The sequence below is a fragment of the Glossina fuscipes genome, unplaced genomic scaffold (assembly GCF_014805625.2).
Source record: "Glossina fuscipes isolate IAEA_lab_2018 unplaced genomic scaffold, Yale_Gfus_2 108, whole genome shotgun sequence".
Taxonomy (NCBI): Eukaryota; Metazoa; Arthropoda; class Insecta; order Diptera; family Glossinidae; genus Glossina; species Glossina fuscipes.
Window position 1 is genome coordinate 218,756 of NW_023998451.1, and position 19,115 is coordinate 237,870.

The 19,115-nt window shown below is 33.6% G+C and overlaps 1 protein-coding gene and 2 long non-coding RNA genes across 3 annotated transcripts in view; 1 reads left to right on the forward strand and 2 right to left on the reverse strand.

The window, feature by feature from the left end:
• Window positions 1-19,115, forward strand: part of LOC119638689 (adenylate cyclase, terminal-differentiation specific) — a 59,170-nt gene that overhangs the window by 20,184 nt on the left and 19,871 nt on the right. The window lies entirely within an intron of this gene.
• Window positions 7,059-8,715, reverse strand: LOC119638690. Its single transcript, XR_005247478.1, has 2 exons — window positions 7,285-8,715; window positions 7,059-7,204 (listed from the first exon to the last, which is right to left on the reverse strand). It is a non-coding gene; the product is annotated as an uncharacterized LOC119638690 (long non-coding RNA).
• Window positions 9,748-17,760, reverse strand: LOC119638691. The gene is made up of 2 exons (XR_005247480.1): window positions 11,405-17,760; window positions 9,748-11,109 (listed from the first exon to the last, which is right to left on the reverse strand). It is a non-coding gene; the product is annotated as an uncharacterized LOC119638691 (long non-coding RNA).

Sequence of the window (19,115 nt, forward strand, 5' to 3'; positions counted from 1 at the left end):
TGTCCGCGTGATACACTCGGAAATACTTATTAAAATTGGTTTAGAACACTTCACGGCACGATTGCTGATCAAATTGGATTTCGAAAGCGACTCAGTTTTAAAACCAATGTTCCCACCCATATATCTTACTTTCCAATTTAGCTCTACAGGGCAAATTTTAAATCAAGAAAATCTCTACCGGAATTGGTAAATAACCGAAGCAACTTTAATATCATAAATTGCATTACTTGACGACTTTCGCCCGAAAAGTTCACTCGAATTAATTATATGTACCTTCATGCGTTTATCATTTAGGTCTGTTTTAGCGCGATATTCTGACATGGGACAGGAAAGCCTTTTGTTGAGAAGGCTACCATCCTACTGCATTAGCTACGCATGTTCTAACTCATGCTCTGTTGACTGAAAATTTGATTCAGCGTCACCGTCTCATGCTCTTTGTGTATGTAGACTTCCCGGGCTCACCCGGAATTGAATATTTAACAGTTTTCTTTAAAAAAAAAAAAAAACGTCGCGGTTACAGCAAATGTCTATACGAAATTCAGTAGAAAATTAATAAACGTGTAAGAGTTAACTTGGGTAGTGGATATTCACAATTCGCTGTTAAGCAAATATAACTTGCTTAGTTGTTTCTCTTATTATTAAATTTGTTGTTGTTTATTTTTCTTGTCTTTAGCTGTTTATAAAATAGGCGGCATTAGCGTAGCTCTTCAAAGGTTTAAAGGGGGCTATTGATTAATTATATTACTCGCAAGTGAAGAAAGTTAGTGAAGGAGATTGCAGTAAGGCTTATAATGAATATGCATGCACTAAATCATCAGACGTTTACTTCTTGGAACCCTGTGCTTATCAAAAATGTTCACACTGTTTATCAAGAAGCCTGGTTCTTCAATCTGTGGAGCGAATCTGCCACAGACTTCTGCCAGGGAAGCAAGCAAAACTTGAATCGTTTAGTTTTGGGTTTTTTCAAATATGTTAAGTTTAGGAATAGCTGCTTTAAGGGATTAGGCTATGCTAACCACTTAGGTGCCGGTAATATAAACATAATGAAAGAATGGCCACATTTCGCTGTTATGGCACCACTTTTCATATTGCTAGCGGATTTGCATATTTCGTAGATATTAAGAACAAAAAAAATGCTCAAAAGTTTGGAGTCAAAATTTCCTATACCTCTAGTTCTTGGCAAAAAAGAAGAGCGCATAGAAATTGTTTCTTTCTTTTAATATTGAGATCTGATCCCAAAATGAAAATCGTGTATGTGTTTGTTTAAGGGTAAATGGAAACAGCATTTTTTTTTCGTAGTCACCACTAGTTTCCGATTGTACAAAAAAGGATTGCGAACGTCTCGAAAGTCCATGAAACGAATACGTCCTTATTTCGAGGAGCAGTAGTAGCTTATAGGTTGGTCAAAATCAAAGCAAACGGATGTTTTTGAAGTATCGTCTTCAAAAAAATAAATTAAATTTTCACAAATAAAATTTTCTCATCTTAAGATTAATAAACAAAAGCTGTACTCAGAAGAACTACTTATAATTATCATCAAGGACGGTAGAGTTCAATGAGACCGACAGCCTTGGGTGTTAGTGCTTTACGACGTTATTCTTAGAATTTATTTCCCTGACTAAATTAATAGTAATAAACAATGTTCCTGAGCTGAGGAAGGTGAACCTAGTCATAAAAAACGGAGTTATTAAAACGTGAATTGTCAGTTTGTTCTTGAAGCAAAACCTATAATAAGCATGTTTGACACAATTGTTTTTCTCGTTAGAGTCAGGCTCAGTGCGCTATTCTTAAAGCAACTTGTCGAACTTTAGAAGGACATATCTACGCAAGACTGTCAGTAGCGAATTCATATTGAAAATTATTATATATGGTTAATCATTTCTCTTTACATTGAAAATCAGTTAAGATTTGTATAATGCGACGGCTCTGGATTGCCTTGTATTTCTACATTATACTCTTTTTGTTGAGTTATTGTGCACTGAGTTTGTTGTTGCTTTCGACATTCATTTGGTATTTTTTCCAGTTTTTTTTTTCTACGCTATTTTATATTTGTGAATGTTATATACGTTTACACAAACGCACACAAATACACACGCATATATGCATATGTATGGAATTGTATACCTTTGTGTTTTTCCATTTATACGATTTTATTTTTATTTTTTTCATTTTTCAAAGACGAAATATGTCAGTGATAGAGCGTTGTGATAATGCTGGCACGGCATGTTGGTTTCTTTACATTTACATTTGCTATATGAAAACGAGTGGCTTTATTTTATACTCTGCCCTTGTTGATTGCCTGAATGCTTGCCTGCCTGCCTGCCTGCTTGCTTGGCTTGCCTGCTTACTTACTTGCCTCTTTGCTGCTATAGCTTGCTAAGCCCGTTTGCCCGCGACGGCGTCTCTTGTGTCTGTTAGCTGTCCCATTGCCTGCGGTTGTTCGTTCATACGTTCGTACATTTATTCGATTGTTGGTTCGTTAAGAGCTGCTGAACTAAAATGCAGGCGGCGGCTGACCTGTGTGTGAAGGGGATTTATTTTTTCTTTTTTTTTATATTTTATATTTCGTTTCTTTCAATTTTATTATTGTCATTTTACTATGTATTTGATGTGCGTGCATGTGTGCGGGTTTCTTTTAATATATATATTTTTTTTTTTTTTTTTTTTTTAATTCCATCTCATGTTGATGATGATGATGACGATGACATTCATTGTCGGTTCGTTGTTTTTATTTATTTTTTTTGCTTTTTGTATCTTCCTCTACATAAGTGTATATTGCTAAGCGCTCTCTCTCTTTAGTTGGATTTATTTTTGTAGTTCATATGCGTTTGTACAGATAGATATACGAGCAATGCTTATTTTCGTAAATACTTAGCCTTAGTATAGTTGTATGATTGTTTGTTTTTAAGTATGCAAAAATGCTCATCATCCCACAATCGTCGAAGCAATATTGTACCGTATTTTTCCTTTTCTTAATGTTAAGAAAGTTAAAGACGCACGTGAAGCAAATAGACAACAGTATGCTTTTGATGATGATGATGATGATTACGACGACGATGACGATCATAATGTTGGTCGCGTTGCAAGGGTAGAAGCAAAAAAATATTTTCGAATTCATTTCAATGTTCGTAGCAAAAATTTCACAAGTTTCAAAGTCTGCGAATATGTTTATAGACAACACAAGATACTTGAGCCTTTACTGTTTATCTTTTGCGCGTGCATTTGTGTGTTGTGTGCGATTGCAGTTGTTGCAATTGCTATAATAAACTTGTGTGTTTATATGTAATTTTATTTGTATATTGTATATTGATAAATAGCGAGTAAGTAGGCTGTCTCGACAAATCTTGCAATACAATAAAATTTCCCTATATTTTAAGTGAAATATCACATACCGAGCGCGAAGAGAACGCGGCACACGAAAGTTTACCAAGAGAACCCAGAGAGTTTTAGGAATTTTTTGTATTTTATTCGCGTTTATCACACTTGGCAAAGATGTGATCGTTAATTTGCTTGCATGTGTGTGTGTGCATAATACGTTATTTTTAAAATAAATATTTAACTTGGGGGAAATTCTTTCACAAATAATGGTTTTGCGCCGTAAGAATTTCAATTAAAAAAACAAAAAGTAGGAGAAAATATATTTGAATATTAACAAAATTCACTTATCGTAAACGCAATGAAAAATCGAGATTCATATTTTAATTATAAATACGAAAGAAACAAAAGAGGAGGTAGATATGAAAATCAAAAAACCCAGTTTCGTGCCAATTGAAAGGCGATCCTCATCACAAAATAAAAGAGCTTCAGCACGTAGGATGCCCTACAAGTCGACATATATCTCCCGTTTTGAGACGGAAAAAAATGGGCGTTCAACGCATAATTGCTAAAACAAGATCGCAGATATCGCAAAGCACAAAAATGCACTGCTTCCATACGCTTCTTATGCTAATGCTTTCTTTTCTGTCAAAATCATTAAAAATCGTCAAACCCTTAATAAGAAGAATACTTCTCAAGTATTCATTCTTACGTCTTTTCAGCTTGCAAATCAAGCAAATCAAGCAAATTATACTATAAATCTAAGCTGGACAAGCGTATAGAACTCTTTTTGTCTCTTTCAGCGTTTATGTGAGCAAGACGTGGCTCTTGCTTTTTAGTGAGTGCAAGTGGGCCTCGCCTTTTTTCCCAGCTTAAACCAAAGGGGCTTCCACCGGAGCAGATGCAGTTTTAGAAAATAGGTTAGCACATCTTTCACCTATAAAAACGCAATGGAACATGACTTAACGATTGAGTTACGTTTCCACGAACTTCAACATTGTAACCGAATTAGGGAGATATTGCTTCTACGATGCGGCAGAGAGGCTTGTTTGGCTTCAAATTGAATTATTTCATAATCTTCTTTTCTGCTCTTTTTTTCTTAAATGTTTAATTCGGATATTAAAGTGCTATATACAAAATAATTCATACTTAAGGGCTTGCTATTCCATTTTGAAAAATTTGACTAGATAGCTGGTTGCCTTTTCTTTTCTACAGCAAGGAATATATTTATGGTGAAAATCTGAAATCACCATATTATGGTTTCTATTAAGCGAACTTTCCAAGGAGTGCTTGTTGGGCGTAAAGGTCGCTTATATCTTCAGCATATATTTTTATTTTACTATGAGCACTTCCTCATTGGATTAGATAAGAGCAACAAGCTTACAGAACTTTAACTATCGACCAAAAAACAAGCGAATCCTGTACCTGTCACTGGCTAATTTTCACATCTTTAATACCTTCACGGACGCTAAAAACTTCAGCGAACCGCCAAAAATAGCCATTTGCTTCTTAAACGGTTATCAGAATCGGGAATGTTATGACATTGACGACAATACAAATCAAATTTCTTGAACTAATCTACCTATGTAAATTAAATCAATAAAAATTGGGTTTAAAAATTTAAATACTACAACATTTACATCATTTTGCATCGTGATGAAAATAGATGCTGGAACATTCACATCCGCGAATCTGTTAAATTGCGAAACTTTTCTTTTTTTTTAATGACTTGTGTAGTGAACATTGGAATCAATACGTAAAGCGTAAATTCATTTCGATGAAAAGTTATAAAATGGACTCGAAGCGTTGCTTGCTGCGACATCTGGGCGATCGTTTTTCTAAAGATAAAATCGAACCACAAATTAGTACTCATCTAAACATCGTAGGTGTCAAAGATAATGTCTTGGAACCACTTACTTAAGAAGCGAACATCATTGGGCGTCTGAGTGAGTTTTTCCTCTGGTTCGGATTACGTCTGGCGTAATCGTCGACTCTTTAACTGGAGAATAATTCTCGAACATATAGATTAATGGCTTGCTTTCACAATTCTTTAGATACAAGCCACTTAGCGAACCAGAAGAAAGTTACAAAGAAAACCGCGCTATTCAAAGACATATTTACAAGCGAGTATCCAACTGAGACTTTTCCACTGACCATCCACCAAGTCTGGTGACTTCTTGTCTTCTGGGTAACTATTCTGTAAAACTTTTATACGTTCAAGAAGGGAGATATTTCTTCTGTTATGAGGTCTGAAGAAGGCCCTCCTTCTCACATCCCTAAATCTAAGTTCTTAGTGACGATCAGAACTGCAAAAACATTTTCTTTTTTTTTTGAAATTGTGCCCAGATATATAATCTGATTACAATACCCTGCACTCAGACTAAAATATATGGGGAGAGTAAAAATTTGTTGTTGCATAGTGGCAGTATTGCCGCAGTAAATCACACGCACTTATATTGATGGGCATGGTATCTTGAAGAAGCAAGTTCCATTTTTGAAATTGAAAATCCCTTTCTATTAGAAAAAATGGGCGAAAGTACTGTTCGGAGAGAGACGCCTAGCTTTTTTATGAGCAATGCAAACAAGCCTTCCTAAAAATGTTTTTCAATAGCACATATTCACATAGCATATTGTTCGCTAGTCGAGATGAAACTTATTTGGGGAAACATGTTTCTAAACTAATTTGTTTGAAACTAGCCGAGTTCGTAATGTAACGTTAGGCTTCATTGCGTTTAGCGAAATCGATATAAACATCATACGAATAAACATTTGTAATATTAAGAATACATTGAAACGACTAACATATGTTTGAAACGCCAAAGAGAAACGTAGTGTTTGACGGCTATGAATGAACGGACTCTAAAGGCACAATTTGCAAAGGCTTAGCACAAGGCAAAATACCATAGCTCAATACTTAAATATAGTAGAATTGCTGATAAATCTGTCTACACAAAAAACAACGAATGTTTCTGCTGTCATTTTTCACTTCTCTCTCGCGCGATCAATACGAAGCAAAAATTAAAGAAACTTTCTGATTAAAATTTCTCTCCATTCTCTTCTTATTAGTTTTTTATTTTTTTCTCTATCATTTGATCTGATTACAATACAAATAAAATATTAAGCTTGACACACTAAACCGCAATATCAACAATAAATGCACTCTATTAGCCAAGCAAACGTCTAACTAACAGAATCTACTCAAAAAGCAAAAAAAATAAAAAAAATATTAAAATTTTATGCAAACCTACGTTGTATGATATACTCTGATTGTGCTCTCTTCTTCAGGAACCAAGAACAACGTTAATAAATCCTACAGGCCGTTTACAGGTAAAGAGAAGAGCGAAAAATAAAAACACTATACCTAAAAAAAACCACATGCACCAGCTAAATGTTTAAGTACCTAAAGTATCTTAATTTTTATTTTCAATATAAATTTTTTTTTTTCATCTGCTTTTGTTGGATTTCGGTACTTTCAACCCACAAGTCTTTCTCTCTTTACTTCTTCACGAAACGAAACTCAACATAACAAATTTTTAGCTATAAAATACTGAAAATAAAATAAGAAAGCAACAACAATAATAACAGTGAACATCATCGTCATAGTCAACAGCAACAACAAATACCGAATACTGAACTGAAAATGTTGAATAAAATACAACAGAAATTTTTTCATATCTTTTTTCTTTTAACGACATACGTTCGAACGTCGTTCATTAGTTTGGGTTTTTTTTTTTTACATTTTTATTTTTATTTTTACTTTTTGTTTTTTTTAATTTTTTTCTTCTTTCTGTGCTGTTGAGTTGAGTTCCATTCCCACATTTCGAACCATTTACACAAGATATAACCAGTCAGCCAGCGAAATAAAGTGCCAGGTAAAATTATACGGTCACTGCAGAGAAGGAAAACAATTTTGTGTAAGCAGTAAAAAAAATGAAGAAATAACCAAACAAAAAAACAAAAATAGTATACCTCTTGAGGTTGACAAAGTCTGCCGAGACATGACCTAGCTTCTCGAATCTTCAATATTTTTCTTAAATAAATATTTTTTCTTTCTAAGGAACGACTTCCACTTAAAAGTTATCAGTCCTGACTGTTGGCAAAATTTCGAGTTTTCTCCTTCCTTCTTAGTTCACCAAGAGTGTAACCAGTTTTGATACTGTGTAAGTAGATAGTCTGATCGTTGGAAAATTTCGGGAATTTTGATGTTGACTTAATTTTAGGCGTCTACCTTAACTTTTGCTCTGAGTTATATATAAAAGCAGTTGAACAATCGTCTCAAAATGTAGTATTAAACAGAAATCGATACGTTTTGCTTGGCAAGCAAGTTGTTCTGAGTATTGCAGAAGAGACTGCTAAAGTTATTACCTTATTGTATCCTATAATCTTCTGTTCATTTTTCTGTTTTACTGCTTAACTGGACCTTTTTTCACTCCTCTTTTTACTTAACAATGTTTCAATTCAATAAACTCCTTTTCCTTTCCTTTCTCTTTCTGTAATGCAGCGCTGTAGTTACGTCCACACGTAAGGTGAGATACTTCGAATATCAATGATATCTGTTCGTTTGTATAATTCATAATGAAATTAATCAAGTGATCTGGAGATGAAATTACAAGTATTAAGAATTACAGAAAGTAATTTCTTTGTTTCCTTTCCTTAAATCCAATAAAAATCTTGTAAGAAATCGCTGGAAGTTTCCCAGTTTTTTGATCACTTTAATAGAAATTGTTTTCTCTGCGAGTTAGGTGTGAATTACTTTAATATAACTAAACCCGAAAAAAAAATCTAAAACTATTGCTAAACGATAACGAAACCTTTCGATGGTCGAATTGGGAAAAAAAATTACGACACAATTAAAACGAATAGAAATTATGGCTACTGTAAAAAACACAACACCGCCAGTACATATACACTAATCATTGTGGAACGTTGTAGTTGTTATTTTGCTGCCTTGGCTCTCAGTCACACATAGTCATCGTGTTCGTTCGTTCGTTCGCAATAGTTGTGTGTTATACTGAGCTGTGCCGTGCTGTATTACCACCACATCATGTACATGTATATAAACATTTTTGTAGGTTATGTATACATAGCAGAGTTTCATATGAGGCGTATATATTCATTTCATATCGTTTCGTATCGAGGCTGCTTATAGAAAATAATGTACATATACATATATATGAGCATATATATATTTATATATATATAAATATATATATATATTTTAAAGAGAGTAAAGCCAAAGCAGAGCTGTTTTATATACACACAGCTACAAATATTACTGCATATATAACTATACACATTTACACGTATATGCATACACCAAGTGTTAGTTGAATGACTAGGCGACAGATTGACGGAGAATCTGACGAACGTCGCGGACGAACGGACGGGCATATGAACGAATAGTTTGACTTACTGTTTTAATGTTCGATGGTGAGTCAAGCAGAAAGGGAGCTCTGGTTAGGAATGTTACAATAATAAAAGCTGCAGCAAAATATAGTATACACATATAAACAAACGCATACATAGATATTGCCTCACTGCCAAGCAATAAACTATGTATGTACTTACTAAAGTATGTACAGTAAGTGTGTGTGTATGTACATATTATGTGTGTATGTATGTTTTATAGATGGATAGATACGTTGGTTTGTATGCTTATACAGCTACGAGTCTGTTTCGCATTGTTCTTGTTGTTGTTGTCGTTGTCGTATACGCCATGAATGTTTGGTTGATTGTTATATATGAGAGTGGTTTGTTTGCATATATACATACGTATACATATATATATATATATAAATGTATATGCATAATGTGTGTATATGTATATGCGAATATAGAGTGGTGTAATTGTGTGTGTGTATATGTATGAGGTGGATTTGATATTTTCACTTCAAGCAGCAGTAGCAACAACACTACAGCACGGAGCACACACTGAACAACAAATTTAAAAACCTTAATTTTTTTCCAGAAAGACTGACTGACTGTAATGAGAAAAAAGTTTCAAATGAAAATTTCGAATTAATGAACGACAAACGAACGAAACGAAATGAAACGAAATTGTGAACTCAACTAAATTCAACTCAACAACAACTGGTTTAATACACATTTTTTTTTTCTTTTTTTTTTTTTGTTGAAAGGAGACTCGTTCCGTTGTTACTGTTCAACGTTCATGTTGATGTTGATGAAGTTGATATTATTATGACTTTTGCTCGTTTTACTCGTATTTGAACATTAAAAAAAATTTATATTTTTCAGTTCTTTGTATATGAGCTGAACGAGGCTAATTAGGCTAAAAAAAAAATTGACTCTTTTTTTTTTTATATTTCTTCTTCTTCTTGTTTTATTGATACAAATTTGCGAGCAACTGCCGCAACAAGCAGAGACACTACATTAGCAGTTTTGTTTACTATTTACATAAAAAAAAAAGAAAAAAAACAGCAAAAAAGAAAAAAAAAAAACACCTAAAAATCTAAACATGTTGCTTAATGTCTTTGGGCGAATTGTTGATTAAACAATTACGTTTTCCTTATAAATGCATTTGTGTTCGTATGCACTATGGTAAAGCTATTGAACCTCTCTCATGCTTTATATAAATTTCAAGGTAATCTAAACGTTCGTCAATCGAACGAAAACACTGAGAGCCTTCGTAAGATCAGTTTATTCATTAAATACCTTAAATAAAACACACATGTATATATATATAGATAAACAATGCATACGATTAAGTATGGGTATGTAATATGAGTAAGCGATCATACTGTTGTTGTTCCTGTGTTACGTTTTCGGTAATTTCTTAGCGACCAGGAACAAAATGCTAAAAAAAATAAAACACAAAGCGGAAACGATCTTAACATTGAGAACACCTATCGATGGAATTTGTAGTGGTTTTGCTCTTTCTTACTTGCTTAGCACAAAACTACACTCATTTTAAGACACCACCACCATTCATTATTAATACGTTGCTACTAAGCCATTCTTCATAAGCCGTAGGAAAGACTCTATGTCTTATTCTGTTCGGGATGAAAACGTTGTTGTTTTAGGCCACAATAACGATGATGAGGAAGAGCATTCTTTTCTTTTTCTTTTCTCTTTCATTCACTCTTAACCTTCTAGGTAGCAGTGAATTAGTTAACTACTCTTAGTATTTGGTTTCATTGAGGGTCGTTTTAGAATACAAGGTGGGCCATATGTTAGTGCGATTTTTTTTTTTTTTTTTTAAGGCACATATGACTTGAATTGTTGTTAGATACTAATATAACTGAGACGTTTATATATGGTAGGGTGCAAAAGGCTCAGGAGTTCTTTTCGCTTCTATTATTTTTTCGTTAAGAACCACTTTTCGAACACAGGGAAAATCGAAGAAGATGAAGGAACTTGTGCAAGAGATAAAAAGGCGATCGGACAGCCTTTTTGTTTCCGACTGGAATGAAACATTATTTTCATGATTTTTAAATGCCTATTACGAAAAGAGTACAATTCTCGAACAAGCAGTCTTGTTTTCAGTCGAAATGACAGTGTTATTGCACCGTGGTCCATGGAGATTGCTTTAGGGATGGATTGCACAGCGTAATAAGACGTTCCCGCATTTCGTTAGGCTTTATCTACGTGCGTGCGCAAGGTAAACGCGTCAAACGCTCACATACGGAATATTCATAAGCTGAAGGTGTACAGAACAGCAAAGCTTTCCGCTAGACGTCATTTTCATGGAAAGGCTCATCTGATCTCTTTAAAGCCAAATTAAGATTCGAAATGAACTTAAGAGACCTTTATTGTGCTTTTTGCTCGAATGTAACCCTGTAAGAGAAAGAAAAAGAGCTTCTAAAAGATATTATTTTTCATAATTTAAAGCCCAATGTAAACCAAGTTGTTCTTTTCCATAAAAATGTTCAATGTCTGCTAACAATACAGGCAAAAAGAGTCAGCAGACAGCCCACCCTTTAATATTTCTCAGCAAGGAATTGTTTCGTTTTGTTCTTTTTTTTTGTATTTTTGTTTTTTTTTCTTCGTTTTGATTTTGCCGGATGTGGAATATCCAAGCATTCAAAAGAATCCAATTGCACAGGTGGAATGTTTAAGATATCGAACTTACGTCACGACAACACGATACAAAATTAAAGATGAATGTATAGAAGGTATGGCTGCTGCGCGCTATTGATGTTACATTGTATGCTATGCAGCATTGTTTTTGCTGTTAGCTGTGAGCTTATATACTTTGTTGTCTCATGCTGCCTAGAGTGTGTTACGTGTGCATAGTAAGTGAATGGCTATAGTGGTTTGCAACTTTATTTTGTTTTGTTATTGTTTTTTTTTTTTTTTCTGTTTTTCGTTCGTATAGGTCTCTTATAAAAGTCTTTGTTTTACTATCAATTCCGTATGACTAATGATTATTCCGCTAAGCCTCATTGGGAAACACTTGACATAAACACTAAACACATTTGCTATTGTTTGACAATTTGTGGGTTAATGTGACATTGGAATAGAGGATCGTTGTACATGTAAATTGTAATTGTAAATGTAATAAACAGCAGAAGTGTAAATGTATTCTTAATCAAATTATGGCTTTGAATTTTCAAGTGTAGATAGAGAAAAAGGAAAAGTGATTTACACATACATGTGCAAACGGAATATGTTTACTATAATAAAGTACGAGAATTAATATTCTCGCAAAAGGAATTGAAGTATTATAAGAGAATAACAGTAATTCTTAACGGTAATTAAAGCATTCGAGACTAAGCAATCGTTTCCGATAATTTTTCTTGTTAGAATGGCGTATTTTGTACCATGCCTTTATGCGTAGCTCTCGAGCTGATGCAGATTCAAAAAATTTTGAAAATTTCAAAATGCTTTTGTCAATCAACATTAATCTGCGAAAGGGGCAAAGAATGTTTCCTAATCGATAGATATTTGGGTTATGGTCAAACGATCAAAATTTCTAAAAGAAAATTTTTTTAAGTTTCTGTCGTATTTTCATGAAACTGACTGTTAAATAATTCTGGAATTTTCACTTTCTGAACAGTTCAGTTGGGCTAAAGCTAGATTATTAGGATCACATGTGAAAAGTGTGATGATTTTTTTTAAGGCTTGATTTTTAAATCGCCCCACTCTTTCTATATAACCCTTTCCGGTTACCGACTGAGTTGCTGGTCGAGCAAAAGAGCACCGCACTGCCAATACATCTCTTAGCTTATAGGCAGAATATGAATTCCGTGGGACTGTCTACACAGGTATTCACTTTTGTGGTATGTCAAGAAGCCCTACTCATGCAGGCAATAAACCATCGATTATAGCCAATATTCATCAGAAAGAATAATGTTTGTCTCGCACTGTTAAGATATTCTGACCGAACTTTGTAATCGGAGAAATCGATACATCATAATTTTTAGCATATTGAGCCCGTTTCACATCGCAATTGTATCAGATCGTATTGGTAACTTTTCCCGGACACCATATTCTGCTAATGCCCTCCGTCACAAAAAAAAGCCCTCATAGATATTCAGTTTTATCGTTGATATTATTCGTTCGTCTTGTCTAAATTATGGTTATTTTCATTTCGGAAATCGCATTGCCTCTCGAAATTTGGAAGCGAACCGTGCTCTATTCAAATCTCCAAAAGTCCTTAATACGTACATACTTCAGTGGAATAAGTTGTTGTACTTATAAAAATAGCGCAACGAAGAAGCCACAGTTCAGTTCAGCAGCCTGTAATTGTAGTTTAACCCTCTCTTAGAACACACCGCCAACCTGTTCAATATCCCAATATCTTAAACTATATAGAAACCTTTTTAAGCGCTTTATAAACTTCTACTGACAAAACGTCGCAAAGGTTTTTCGTACTTCTCTTTTTTTACACGTTATCATTTTATCATGGTCGAAGAACTTCCACAATGTAAGAAAAAGAACTATTTAGTAAATACACGCGGGCATCTTTCAAGTTTGAATTCCTCTCTTTTCAATTTCCTATTGTGTTTAAATTTCTAATACTTCTCGCAAAACTTTATGGCCTTTTTGAAGTTGCACTCGTTCTTTACGGCTCTACTCCTCCTTCGAATTTTATATTTCATTTTATTTCTCATTTATTAAGTAACTATAGGCCTATTACCTAATTACATAGATACATTTCATGTGCAAAAAGAAACTAAACACAACAACAAGTCCACTCTGAAAATTATCGAAAATCAGTGAGTATACGAGCCAGCTGGGTGATAAATGGGTGACAATATAATCATCTTGCTTCATGAACTCGGTAGATCATCACTTCCTACCAGGAACAAAATATGTATAGTGAGTATAGAAGTGCCGCCAATTTTCTTCTAAACGTATTCAAAGAATCATCGAAGGATTTCAGGCTCAGTGGTAAGGCATTCCAATATCTAGCAACGCAAACAGTAAAGTATCGCTCGGCTAATGAGTTGGACAAACGTGGTATTAAAATGAAAGGGCTTCTATTCGATCTGGAGATTATGTATATTTCAGCGCATAGAAATCCTACGGTTTTTAACTTTTTAAAAGCCGACTTTTGACACTGCCAGCGAAATAATTCGCACTTCTTTCCTTAAATTTCTTTTACATTCCTTCTTCTTCTCCATATTGAAAAAGAGTAAAGAATATGATTTAAAAACGTAATACGGAAAAAGATATAAAATCTAGTAGTCTAGTAGTAGATCTAGTAGACCCTAAACGATGGTCTTTGCTCATATAAAAGGATAGGTCACTTGACTAATCTGACCTTTATTATTTAATTAGTTACATCTTTTCCTTGCTGCGGTATAACACAGCATAGATGACAAAATAAAAATCTTTATCTGACCCATTTAAATTTCAATTTCTATGCTCTTTGAATTAGTTGTTGCTTACCTGATCGATATTTATTGCTTTACAGTTTATACACTTTAACACTTATAATTAGCAATAATTGCAGCAATAATAATAATAACAATAAAGTTAACTTTGCCTTGTCTGAATCAAATCCAATGCAAACTAATCATCAATAATGTAAAAACAAAAGAAGTATTGCTGTAAACATTCGATGACATACAACACACGGTCTGCTACTTAACAACTCAATAAGTGGCTTACATTAACCACAAGGTGGTAGCTAGCTAGTAAGCGGTCGTAAATGTATTGTTTTAACGTATGATTTATTGCAATTCATCTCAAGAGAATATCACAACAACAACAAAAACAATAATAATAAATCATGCATAACGATGTATGCGTGGTGTTGTGGTGTCAACATCATAAGCATTAATCGAGAGCGTAAAGCAGCAACAGTTTAGCGAAAAATCTGAAAATTTCTGCACAAAACACAGCAAAACGAAACACTTCAATCCCTTCCTGACTTTAGAGCTTAGAATACACGTCCACATAAAGGGTGTTCACACACTTGCGTTACAATTGGAAACAATTATAAGTTCAACAACTTATATTGGATGTAAGACGAACAACAGAAATAAACCTAAATTTTTTTTTTTTTCAATTTTCTACTTGTCCTTCATCCACCCGGCTTAATACTATCCTTCAAGACTATTGACAAATCAGTTAACATTAATGTCAGAGGAGGCTTTAAATATTATTTCTCTTAACTTTCAAATCTTTGACGAAATAAAGCGAAGATAAGTTAGATAGTAGAATTGAAAGAAGTGCTTGCTCATAGTGGAGCACATATAAAAAGACCGACTGTGACAATTTTTATTGCCCCTAATAATGATTGTTCGAATTTAAGGCAAAGTATGATGCGGGAATTCCTCCATCGCATTGGCCGGAAAGTGTTTAAAGAAACTTTCTTTACAAACCAGCGGAAATTTTGAAATTGGTCTGCGAGAAAAAAAGCAAAAAAAAAATAAATATGAATTGCTCAACATTGCTCTCCTTAAATGCTATGATTGATCATTTTGATAACGTCTTTCTTGATTTATTGTAAAAAGACCTTGAATGATGATAGTTTGTCGTTGGCTTTGCAAATTACATTGAATTGTTTTTTATCCATTATATCCGCAAAGTTCGAAACTTAATATCAGAACAATATGGCCATGCCGATAAAACTAACTAAAAATTGCTTTTTCTTTAAAAAAAGTCAGAATTTTGCGCCATTCTGAAACCGAAGTCCCTTTATGACGTGTCTGTAGAAATTCGGTTCTATTATAAGATTACCTTTTGCTTGTAAGAAGTCTTGGACTTCAAGAGGGTTGTTTGGATTTTAAATGGTTTCAAGTGCGCAATCTCCTGTTCTCTCAAGGTGACAAAGAGAAGTGTAGCTTTTACGCAGTTCCACAGAAGAATTGCCATAAAACCTTTTCGGGTTACACCGCTAATCTTGGTGACGCACTCTAAACAACAAGTGCTTGCTTCTATTAAAGATACTTTTTCTTTAAAAATATCATTTTAAAAAAGTTCTGTAAGAGAACTTTAACATGGCCTTGGATCTTGGCCTTGGTTCTAAAAGAAATTGCTCTTTTTTCTACATGATTAGTTCGTCTTCAAATGAAGCCAAGGATCTTATGCACTGAAAAGGAGAAGTCTTTCTAAATTTTCGAAATTTTGTTTATAGAAGATTCCTTAACTATTCATTCATTAACCACTGAAGCTTTTGAATGCTACAAAGATATTTTCCAATTTGCGCACGGACTTTATGAATACCCTGTATCTATTTATAGGCACAATGTGCGCAATGTACACATTTACAGAAAATATTCGCATCAGAGCCTTAAGTAATGACAGAAGGAACTACAATGATAGCAACGAATTTAGCGACTACAGGAAAGGAGTATTCATTCATTAAAGCATCTATACGTATGCGACAGTTCATGCGATTACAGCACATAATGTGTAGTATGGGCGCGTATACGGTTGAGAACATTTTGAAAGCTTACTTGAAAATCATACACAAAATATCACGACATCACGACATCTCTTAGGTAATAAAGAATAGCGTTAGGAGTAAACCGGACTATTACAGCTGCAACTATTTTTAGATTCAATTAATTGCACAGTGTCAGCAACCTAGTGCTGAACACTCTCTTGTAAAATAAATTTCTCAAAACGCATTTTACTAAATTCTCAATGGCGCTCATAAATGTGCGAAAAAAAACATAAATAAATAAAAAGTAATAATAATAATAATAATAATAATAGTAAATCAAATGGAAAGAAAACATAAAAATCTTAAACAACTAATAAGAACATCGACATTAGCAACACGCAAAAGGATTTATCAACCAGCATAAGGTAGGAAAGATAGGTCGTTGTATTAAATTATTTGAGAAACAGCGGTCATATGTGCTTACATATGTGCATACATATGCAATGTGTGACACCAATAAAAATCTCATCACGATTTTAGTTCTCCATTATCCATTGACTACGAAACAACCGGCGCACAACGCTTCCTTAAATAATGTCTGCAAACTCAAGCAACAAACGTTGGTTACCAAAAGATGTAGCTTCAGTTAATTATTTCACATGTGTATACCTCGGCGGAGATCATTTCAATTTAAAGCTTTTTTATAAAATCGAACAAGTCGAAACTGAAAAATTTCTGCCAAATTTTGTTCAAAATTTAAGAGATTAAGTGCGAGAGAGTCTTCCTTCTGCTTTTTTCGTGCAAAACTTTTCTCTGCAAGATTTCCAATAAACACTTCATCTTCTTCTACAATATAATAACCAAGCCATTCGAAATGAATTAACGTAAATAATAAGTTTAAAAATGTTTCAAGGCGAAATTTACTTACTGCTGCGTCATGCTTACAATCGTCGTTCAGTCAGAAAGCATGCACGGAGCCAAAGTTGCCTTTATATTCAACGACATACAATCAGGCAATATATTCATAGCATGAGCGGTCAAGTCGGTCTATTTGCCAGCTATCTTGTGCTATCAAGCATTGTAGAGTCGTTTGTAGTTGAGCTGACTGTCTACTTCATCATCATTATCATCGTCCACCACCATCACCCTCAACACTTACTCAAGTCAGTCAGATATATAAAGAGATATACACCAAACAACGACATCAACGACAACAACGACAACAATAACAACACAAACGAACGCCCGACCGACCAACCATACATTCAAACATATAAATGTTAGTTTTTCCCATTGAAATAAACAAATACAGAAAAAAAAAAACCAACAACAAAAATATTCTCTATATTTTATATATCAACACAACAACGCAGTATGATCCCACCATCATATCTACACGTTAGTCGTTGGATGGATGATGGTTCGAAAACAAAAATCACTTTATGCGACCTAAGAGATATGTGAACAAAAACACAAAACAGTAAAAAAAAGAAAAACAGAAAAAAATCCCAACTGACAACATTCCACACACGTGTGCAAGTGTATGTGTGTGTACTGTGTATATAACGAGCATACAGCAAAAAAAGCCCCATCCATGAAACACAACAGCACTTAAATGAATCCAAATAATAAAACTAACAACAAAAAACTAAAAAAAAAAAAAATACCAAATAATTCTCTACACATACCATACCGCCTCACTACCATCCCCCTCTTCCAACCACTTATCCAACTGAACAATAAATATACAGACATGAAATAATACAAAAACTGGGTTGCCACGCAAAAAGAACTCAACTAAAATTTGTGCACAGTAGCGTACTTTTATAAGGGGAACATTTCAATAACTTTACTAATCGTTTATGACATCTATATATATAAGTTATATATATATAAGCTTTTAAGTTTCCTTACCACTTACTACAGATTATTTGCTTTAAGATCAGTTACAACAAATATGTCATTTGATCAATTTCATTAATTTTTAATCGATTGACGAAATTACCAAAGCCGGCATTTAACTGACTACGACGATATAAGTTTCTATTAGTATAAAGTATATCTCTCTAGCGCAAATGTGAGTCATATAAGGGAACTTGTATAGTATTAATCGGACCAAGAGAATTAAGAAACAACTGGAGTTAGTAATGAAAGACGAGAGTCACTTAAAATAGAAGTAGGCTATAAAGAATTCTTGCATCACACAAAATTTTAAATTAAGTGTTTCTGCTTCTAGAGTAAAAATATATTTTTTTGCAGGCATAAAGGCGCCAGAGCATGATAAAAGGCAAGATTTAACTTTCAAGAAAGATCATAAAGTAAAGTTCTTAACTTCTCAGCAGTGCATTCATGATTGAAGCATAAAAATTAGTCATTTTTAAAAATAAATAATAATAAGGATAAATGGACAGTAAGAGATATTATCGTTAACTATAGTTACATGACCAACCATATACTAGTAGTTTTCATTTACTGTATAACGAATAGTAAAAATATCAAGGAGACGTACCACTGAAAAGCATCCATGTGACTTCTTATGAAAATTCCATATTTTTATAAAACTTCTACCCTTTTATTATACCTGTATATTTACTTTACTGATTTGTTAGGCAAAGTGTGAGGTGTCAGCTTCATAACTTTTTCCCAAGCTAAGAAAAATCAACTTCAGCAGTGCTTTAATAAAAGACCCTAATATCATCACTATTACAACAAATTTAATGCAGAAGACATTAAGACCTAATAAACTGACGTGCAAACTTTTCACCTTTTGTCACTTTAAAAAGAAATGTAAACATTTCACGAGGCTACATTTTAAGCTGCTTTAAAAGCGGTCATATTTAATTATTTAGTTAAACTAAACATATTTAAACTGTCTTACTTCATACAAAATTAATAAGTGGTGCTTGTGTTTATGTCGTCAGTGTTAGGTTTTCAAAAACTCTGTACTTTTAGACATAGTCTTCTTTAACATATATTAAAGAATTGATTAAATGAAGAAGCG